This window comes from Photinus pyralis, unplaced genomic scaffold, assembly GCF_008802855.1.
Source record: "Photinus pyralis isolate 1611_PpyrPB1 unplaced genomic scaffold, Ppyr1.3 Ppyr1.4_LG1, whole genome shotgun sequence".
In the NCBI taxonomy this organism is placed as follows: domain Eukaryota; kingdom Metazoa; phylum Arthropoda; class Insecta; order Coleoptera; family Lampyridae; genus Photinus; species Photinus pyralis.
Genome location: NW_022170249.1, coordinates 53,687,126 through 53,695,692, shown reverse-complemented (window position 1 = coordinate 53,695,692; position 8,567 = coordinate 53,687,126). Strand labels below are relative to the sequence as shown.

The 8,567-nt window shown below is 35.2% G+C and overlaps 1 long non-coding RNA gene across 1 annotated transcript; it reads right to left on the bottom strand.

Annotated features, from left to right (window-relative positions):
* Positions 1-4,089: 4,089 nt before the first annotated feature.
* LOC116159060 lies at positions 4,090-5,597 on the bottom strand. Its single transcript, XR_004142888.1, has 5 exons — positions 5,508-5,597; positions 5,326-5,451; positions 5,074-5,269; positions 4,698-5,026; positions 4,090-4,647 (listed from the first exon to the last, which is right to left on the bottom strand). It is a non-coding gene; the product is annotated as an uncharacterized LOC116159060 (long non-coding RNA).
* Between the last annotated feature and the right edge of the window lie 2,970 nt (positions 5,598-8,567).

The following is an 8,567-nucleotide window of genomic DNA, read 5'->3' as shown; positions in this document are numbered from 1 at the left end:
GGGGGATTAACACCAAAATGTGAGGTTAATATAAATTCAAATTTCAAATGTACAAATTTCAAAATATTTTTACTTTTTTCGTAAAAGATAATTCGTAACACCTTCATCTGAGACAACTACGTGATGAGATACATATTTCGCATTAATACAAAAAAAAAAAAAATATTACGTAACCTTTAAAGGTACACCACTAAATAAATATCAAATAGTGTAGCAAACTATTAGTGTCTTGTCACAAGTAGTACCCTGAAGAATGATGTAGTATTTTGGTTTCGGATGAAACTTACTTATTTTTCAAGTTTTGTACATTTTAGTGCCCTGATCGCTAAAATGTGAGTTGCCGCCATCAAATTCCACATGTTTTTCCTGTAATTTAATTTGTGGATTTCGTGTAAGATGGCGCTGTTAGCGTGTAACTAAAGTCTGTATACAATATGGACGTTTAGGTAACGCAGTGACCTATTAACGAAGAATAGCAACCTGTAATATACTTACATCAATTTATCACATGGATATTATCGCCAAAGGCTGACCTTGTTCTTAGAGATAAAGGTGGTGTTTTGTTTGTTATCGTAATTAGATACGTCCTACATTATGCTACAAACAGGATTGTAATTTATTCCACAGATCATTTATTCTTGCTCTGTCAAATTTTCAGGTATACAATACATCACCTGTTACTGGCTTTGTGTTTGGATTTATTTTGGGATTCTTATCAATACACTTGATTTATATAGTGTGTATAATCAATGTCAATACTTATATACATAATATATTGGTCAACTTTTAATGCTCTGGTTTTATCAAGGTCCTTGGGTTTTATAGAAATATTTTATCATTAACGATCCTCGCGATCGTTTATAATTTTGTATTGCTGTCCGTCTGTCTGTCCCTGTGCACGATAACTTTGTGTAGAAACGTCCGATCGCTTTGAAAATAGACACACATGTTCTTCAGGATATAAGAAAGGTCCCTATTGTTTTTTGGCTATGTAGACTAACGGGCCAAAAAGTTACAACCCAAAAACTGCCCAAACCTACAAAAAAAAGGGTTCTGTTATAATTCTTGTTACAAAGAACATATGAATATCCGGTTTTCTGTGTTAGTAGATGAATTTTTAAAAAATTGCGCATGTGCAACCCAACTTTTGTATTTGAGCAATCCCATTTTTTTTATTTGTTATATTTAAATGAAATTTTGTATGTATATGCACCTCCCACCTCGTATAAAAGTAAAAGTAATGCTAATTCAAAAATTTGTTTTACAAGCTATGCTGATCTGGTGGAACAGAATCAATCCCTGCGTTGTAAAAAAGATGCATGTGCGAAGATCTCGAGAATCGTTCGGTATTCAGTTGTATCGGATTTTTTGGTCTAATATTGAGGCTACAGTGGGGCTCTGATATGTACCACAATAGCGATAATCGGATCTCATAAAACACTTATGTTTTTACCTCTTAATAATGCCACAGATAAAATCTCAATCCCCTAAGACCTTGATTAAGGGTGGTGAATGGGGGTGGGGCTGGAAACAAGTTTTTAATTAAAAAAAGGGACATTTTTTAAATTGCAACCAGTACTTGCACGACGCAGATAAAATGTGTCGCTTTGGACATAGATTTTTTAATCTATGTCTTGGGGCTACACCCCCGAACGGTACCAAATTTGCGTTTCTAATTACATTTTCTTCTTATGAACACAACAAGTAAGACTCTCTGGGATTTTGGATGTATTCTTTCTAATTTTGTATTTCCAAAGATGCACCCTTAAACGGGCGTGTGAAAAGTCTGGTCCCCCCAAAATTTTATATTTGGAACTGCAATTGCGGACAGTTTCTTCGTGTGACTTTAAAAAAAAATTATGCGCACTTCATCGTTGAAATAACCTAAACATATTGCACCAAATGTTCGTCTTACAAAAAAGTGGTGCGCATAGCGAATATGGCAGAGGGCAGTTCTAGCGCATTTTCCAATACATGTTGGAAGGCGCTATTATTGCCACTTTCTCCGTCGGTCCACTCGAAGCTGCATCTACTCTTACAGTTTTCAAGATATTTAGTTCGTTCTGTTTGCATTCGGTAGCTTAGGGTATAGTAACAACCAAGAACCAAGAAAATTTACACCAATTGCTTGCTACTGCGCCTGACCAGCGGCTGGTAAAGTTAAAACCAGTTATGTAGGTATTATTACATATTCATCATCCTTTATATCTCTTTTCTTGTTAGAAACAATACCTACTAACCTGGTACCTACATTTAAAACATAATATGCGCATGGTCTGCGCGTACAGAAGACAACTGTTGATTTATTAAGATATTCGCATGCATTATTACCAATGGACACACAACTAGTAAGAATCGTTACCAAGAATATGTTTTCCGCTTGGCGACATATCGCATATATGGTAAAAACCAGATGTGCGCATACGCATACTGCGCAATGTGCCAACTTTATAGTCATTTCTTTGAAATTAGTAAAGAAAAACAAGGCACATAGTAAAAATTAAATGTGTCATGCGGAAGCTGAGCGATATCATCTTTCTTAATCGGCTATTTTTTGAAATTTTAACCACATGTGCTTCTAGTAAAGGCAAACTTATCGCAGCATTTACCTATACTACCGGCATATCTGCACATGCGTGATTCTACCCAAAAGCTTTTCTGCTCTAAACATATATGTACCAAATTTGGTTCCAATCGGTTCAGTCGTTTACCTGAAAATGAGAATACCGACAGACAGATAGAGATAATCCAGATTTTGTTTGATTCGGCTTCGTGGTGCTTCAAAACGTGTATTTTTTATTATTTATGCTTCTCAGGTATAAATATTGAGAAAGGTACCTACACCATATGCTGACCAATATATATTATAAGTCTTAAATCAAATGTCATTTATAGCGCAACGGATGTTGTATTGAGAACCGCTGACTCCGTACGGCTGGTTTTGAGAAACTTTCACTCGTAGGGAACGGATTTTTACATTGCATTTCAGGTGCATATTATTAAATACAACTATCGGTCGCGTTATAAATGACGTTTCATTTACGATTTAATAATTTATGTTACATTGCTGCGCATATGGACTATAGTTTACTGACGATATGTACTATATCTTGTCATAGAGTAGTATACTTTAAGTTGTGCTGCGTAAGGCGGACGTGAGATTACAAATTGTGCTGCGTAAAACTGGCTACGTAAATACTTGTACACGTGCTGCCATCCAGTGATGTATAACTTCATTTATTGGGTAACAAAAAAACCTTAAAATTGTACGGATTAAGATTCAAGCAACGTCAGTCGTATCTAAATCGACGTTTAGTTAATATGCGCACGGGTAGATGTCTCTGTAACTTGCTAACTTCAAGTTCAACTTTTAATCTGTCAAACTTCGAGGTTGCGTAAATTGATATGCGGATTCAAAACTAAAAGCATTGAATAAAGGGTTTTTATTCGATACCAAAAGGAAACTGTTACTATTTAGTGAATTATTAAACTAGAAGAAATGGTTGTTATAATTATCTCCACTTATTTGAAACATAACTATACTTAATGTAGGTAAACACACCGATCCTCTACATTCATTTATAACATGCATTTCAGGCAGAAAACTGGCAAATCAAATGCGTTATTCTAAAATGTTGAACATTAGCTACGAGCAAGGTTTCACAATATCGTATACAGTCCTCTTCTTTCGGCAAAGGTGATTTGGTAACGAGACATCTGTATCTGCATCCAGTACCCCTACCTATCGCGCTTCAGCTTATGAGATTATGTCAAGAAGAAGTCAAAAACAATTTCGTTATACTTACAACAGATGTTCAATTCTAGTTTAGATGCTACAAGATAATTATAAAATTACGTCAATGGTTTACAAATGTTTTATGTCGTGTACAACATTATGTAAAAAAGTACATAATTTCTAAGCAACATGTCGATATAAATTATATGAATACGACTGTGATATTTATTCTGTGTCGGTGTCGCTTTCTGAAGTGGAGTCGGAGACAGCTATAATTAGCGGCTGGACAAGTTCAAACCGCTTTTCAATGGTCCACCATTCCGACATAAACTTTTCGGCATGTTTAGGTAATACATTTTTGCCAATAATCACCATCGACCCTTCCCAAAGATTCAGTCCAAATTTCTTTGACGTGGTTGTCATCGAACTTTACATTATTTCGCCCGATGTTTTTATTATAAAATTCTTTGCAGTTACCCCATACAAGCTCGATGGGGTTAAATTGGCAATGGTATGGAGGCAATCGTAACACTCTGTGGCCGTAGCTGTTGGCGATCTCGTCAATTTCGTACACCTTTGGTTTCGCATTATCGACAACTAAATGTAATAATTCCTTTTTGAACATGGTCGGTTCATAGGGAACATTATGCTTTAATAAATACTGGCATATTTCTTCTTTGTTAGAGGATGTATTTGGGGCTTTTTCCGTCAGTTTTGAATGATAACTGGCATTGTCCATGATGATTAACGATGGCTCACTTATATTAGGAATTAAACTGTCTTTAAACCATTTTGTAAATAATTCTGCACACATATCACCATGGAAGTCAGCACTTTGGGATTTTGTGGAAAACAAAAGCGATGCATCAGGAATAAAGCCATTTTCATTGCCTGCATGCAGCACTATGAATCTGAAAGATTCAGTAATTAATTACAGTAATAAATATTAATTATTACCAACCTTTTTCCTTCTCCCATTGACCTCTTCTTTGTGCTTTCCTTAGCCTCATTGTGCTAACTTTTTTTTTTGTGAACCTCGACTGAAAATCCAAGTCTCATCTAAGAAAACGGGCTTGTAAAGTTCATCTTCTTTATTTTTGTGGTATTCCCTTAGAACCGTACACGATGGGCAGCAATATGGGGTTGTTCAAGTAAAGCTTTTCTACCATCATCTAATTTAAAGGAAAAACCAATGGAGTGTAGCAGGCGCCTTAAACTCGTCTTACTAAATTCGAAAATTTCGCATTCAGCCAGTTCTTTTTGCCAAAGATGCTATCGTAACATGAATACCTAGAAAAACGTTAAAGTTACAAGACTCGATAAATGTGTCGACTCACATTTGGAATGCATTTCATAAATTTTTCTTTTGACAGCATCCTTCACATAGTCCTCCACGTTTTCAGACTTGCTCTTTGTACATCTTCTCTTTTTAGCTGGTGATTGTGGCGGCTTATTTTCTTTTTGTGCTTCAGTCACTCGCTTTCTTATAGCAGAAACCGTGTTTATGCTCACTCCACAGGCTTCTGAGGTGCGCTAAAGTTAACGTAACATTAAATTACTTGTATTAAGCATTTTAATCGATTGCCTACCTGCATAACAGATTGAAATGGAACCATTGCGCCCTGATTATCTCGTTCTCTTTCAAAATAATTAAGCACATTCATGACAAGAAGTTGAGCCTGAGACTTAAGATGTTTATTTCGCAGCATTTTAACCTATAAACCAAACATTTTTAATTTCACAATTTCATATGCAAGTTGTTACAATTTACCGATTAATCTCTCCACAAGTGCAAAGTAGTTTTTAAAAAAACTGTTTCTTGATGTATTGAAGTAAAAACGTAAAAATAAATGTTAACGTAAACACGAAATGACAGAAGAAAAGTTGAGGAATGCGCGACATACGTTTTAGACCGCCCATATGAATTGTACAGCAGACTCAAGTTACGAATTTCTATCCTTCTCTAGCAACCGTCAATCTGTGTGATAGGCACCGTTCCATACGCTAATTATTGCAATACATAGCGATGAGTCATACCCAACTTAATTTGGCGTCAACTATAGCAAACGAGCTCCTGGGTATGACCATAGAGGAAATACAATTGTATTTACTCTATGGTATGACTTAGTATGCGCAAAACCAAATTTTGAAACTGGCGTTAAATTTACTTTTATTCCAAGTGGCTATGTATCAAATTTCATTTAAATACCTTCATAATCAAAAAAGTTTGCAATTCAGTCTGTAAATGGTCGAGATGCAAAAAGGGCACTGTGAAGGTGAATCAATTAGGCTCAACTTTCGGAATTGCATATTATATGGTTAGAGCTATGCCCATGTGAAATTTTAAGCCATTCGGTTAATAACTAAGAGAGATGTTAAAAGGGCTTTCCTTATTTTTGGCCTATTATTGCCAATTCACAAACCCCGATCTATAAATTTGTTAAAGAATCCACTTACAAAATTTCATCGTAATCGGTCCATTCTTTATCAAGATATCGTGCAAACGGACAGACGGGCAGACAGACCCCGCAAAATTATAAACTCGCTAGGAGCTCGTTAATAATTAAGATTCCGGGATATTTGTACTTTTTTACTCTATTTCTGCTGGATATCTTTCATATAGAAATTCTCCAAAATTGAACGCTGGCAAGTACAAAATAATCGCGGGATGGTTAAGACAAACGCATGCCGTTTAACGAAATTGCTTTAACCGATGAAAATAACACGCCAGCTTTCATGAATTCTCCAAAATGGAATGTTGCACACTTTCGCCGAAGTAGCTTATGGAATTCCTTCACTACTAAAGACCCCGCTTTTTAAAACACAAATTTGGATTACCAATTTGCAACTCGCAATTGCACGCTGCGAATACGTGACCGCTTCAAAGTCTGTGTGCGAATAAATCATTCTTGTTAACTATACGCGCCACAGATCATTAAAACTGTCGATTTCAGTTAATTCAATCTTATTTGTTATTCACCTACTATAAATCTAGGTACACTGACGTTTGTTTGACCGGTAATTTCATTTTACATTTTAAGTTATACCGAAATTTTAATTTTTTGCCATACAGTAATTAGGATAGTAAAAACGAATTAAATTTTTAAAAAAGTGTTAGGCCCGAGGTTAGGCCATTACATGTTCAATGGCGAACGGCCACTAAGCTATCCACAAAGGACAAAGCACTTGTCCAGCTAGCTCAATTTAATAAACTTGATTATAAATATTATAACAAAAATCTCGATAAAAACTTAATTTTATTAATTTAGGAATCTCAGCAGCCTTGATCACTTTCTATTACTCCAAGGAATTATTTAAACAAATTTTGACTAACACCTAGCATAACTCAGGGGCAGGGCACGAATATCAAATTTGACATGAAACCTCTAATCCTGGGTCGTAAAATTTTGGGTTAGATTAAACACAAATTTGTATTGACAAATAAAATAACATTTATTCGAGCTGCACGCAAATTAACAAAGCTGAAATAGACTCTTACGGCCTGTTTACAAATACCACACATGTAAGCGATCGATAGACAATTAATTAAAGGAATTAAAGGAAGAGTTTTTAACAATCCAAAATTCTGGTGGTTAGTCACGATATTTTGGCGCACAAAGTACCTACTAACCGAACACTCACTTACAGCTTCAAAAACGTCACTTCTTTTCTACACTTAATCTTGGTAACACGAACTGGTTTTGTTGAGAATGATGATTAAATCTTGTGACTTTTCGGAGAGTGAAAGTAAAACTTAGCGAAAACTTGTAGAACCTTGTAAACAGGCTCATTATGCACTGAACAGCTTGATTGACACACTACTCAAATTATTAATTTTGCTGCTGGGGATAAACGGTTTAAAATTGCATACGAACTCGGTGAATTCATTTGATGACGTACATTAAATGCAACCATTGAATAAAAAATTAATTTTTTATTCAATGATGCAACTTTCTTCAATACACAAACTTTTCTATCAAAAAGCCGAACGCCATCTCAACTACCAACAGACAGTGTTTAAAGGTTCTGCTCTCTTACACATTAAAAAATCTCTTTTAAGGTTTCGTAAATAAACAGCCAATCAGAACCAAATTTGATTAACGCCTGCTTCGAAATAAACGAGAGCGATTTGACGAAAATTTTTTGCTGTCTTCTTCATTGAAAAATGCGGAAGAAGAAGTTCTCAGTTCACCAAACAAAAATGCTCATTATGTCACGTTCAAGTTTTTATTTTGTCTATTGGAATGGGTGAACTTTATTATTTGTCATCTGCGCCATAGCTATCAATCACATCTTTGTTTTAAATCGTATTTACGGGAATTTGTTTCGTTTTTCACCATAAAAAGGGTCATATTATGTTTCACTTTTTACACTGTCAATTTAAGCTTTCTTGGGAAAAGATAAGTAAAATTCGGTTGAATTATCGTTTTTTATACACATCCTTAGAATCGACGAACCAATTAAATTTAAAAGAGAAAATTAACAGAGAGAAGAAGTTAATCCAATTCGGAGCGACAATTAGTGTCCATTGTATCCAGGATTATATCCAATAGGTGGAATTTATCATTTTCGCTACCCTTGAAAAACTAAATAAAAATAGATTCGACTGCTCAATAGACGTATATGTACAGTTTATAAGCTACTTTTAATGCAAAAAGAAAATTGCGGTGACAGACTTTTACCAATCATCGCACAAAATTTGTCGTTATCTCTCGCTCTAAATGCAAAAATGACTAATTGGTCGCAATAAAGGTAAAATACACGCAGGCACTACTGAATCGGTTGAAATTCACTTCTTGGACATATGCGTTTGGACCAGGGTTTGGGCGTT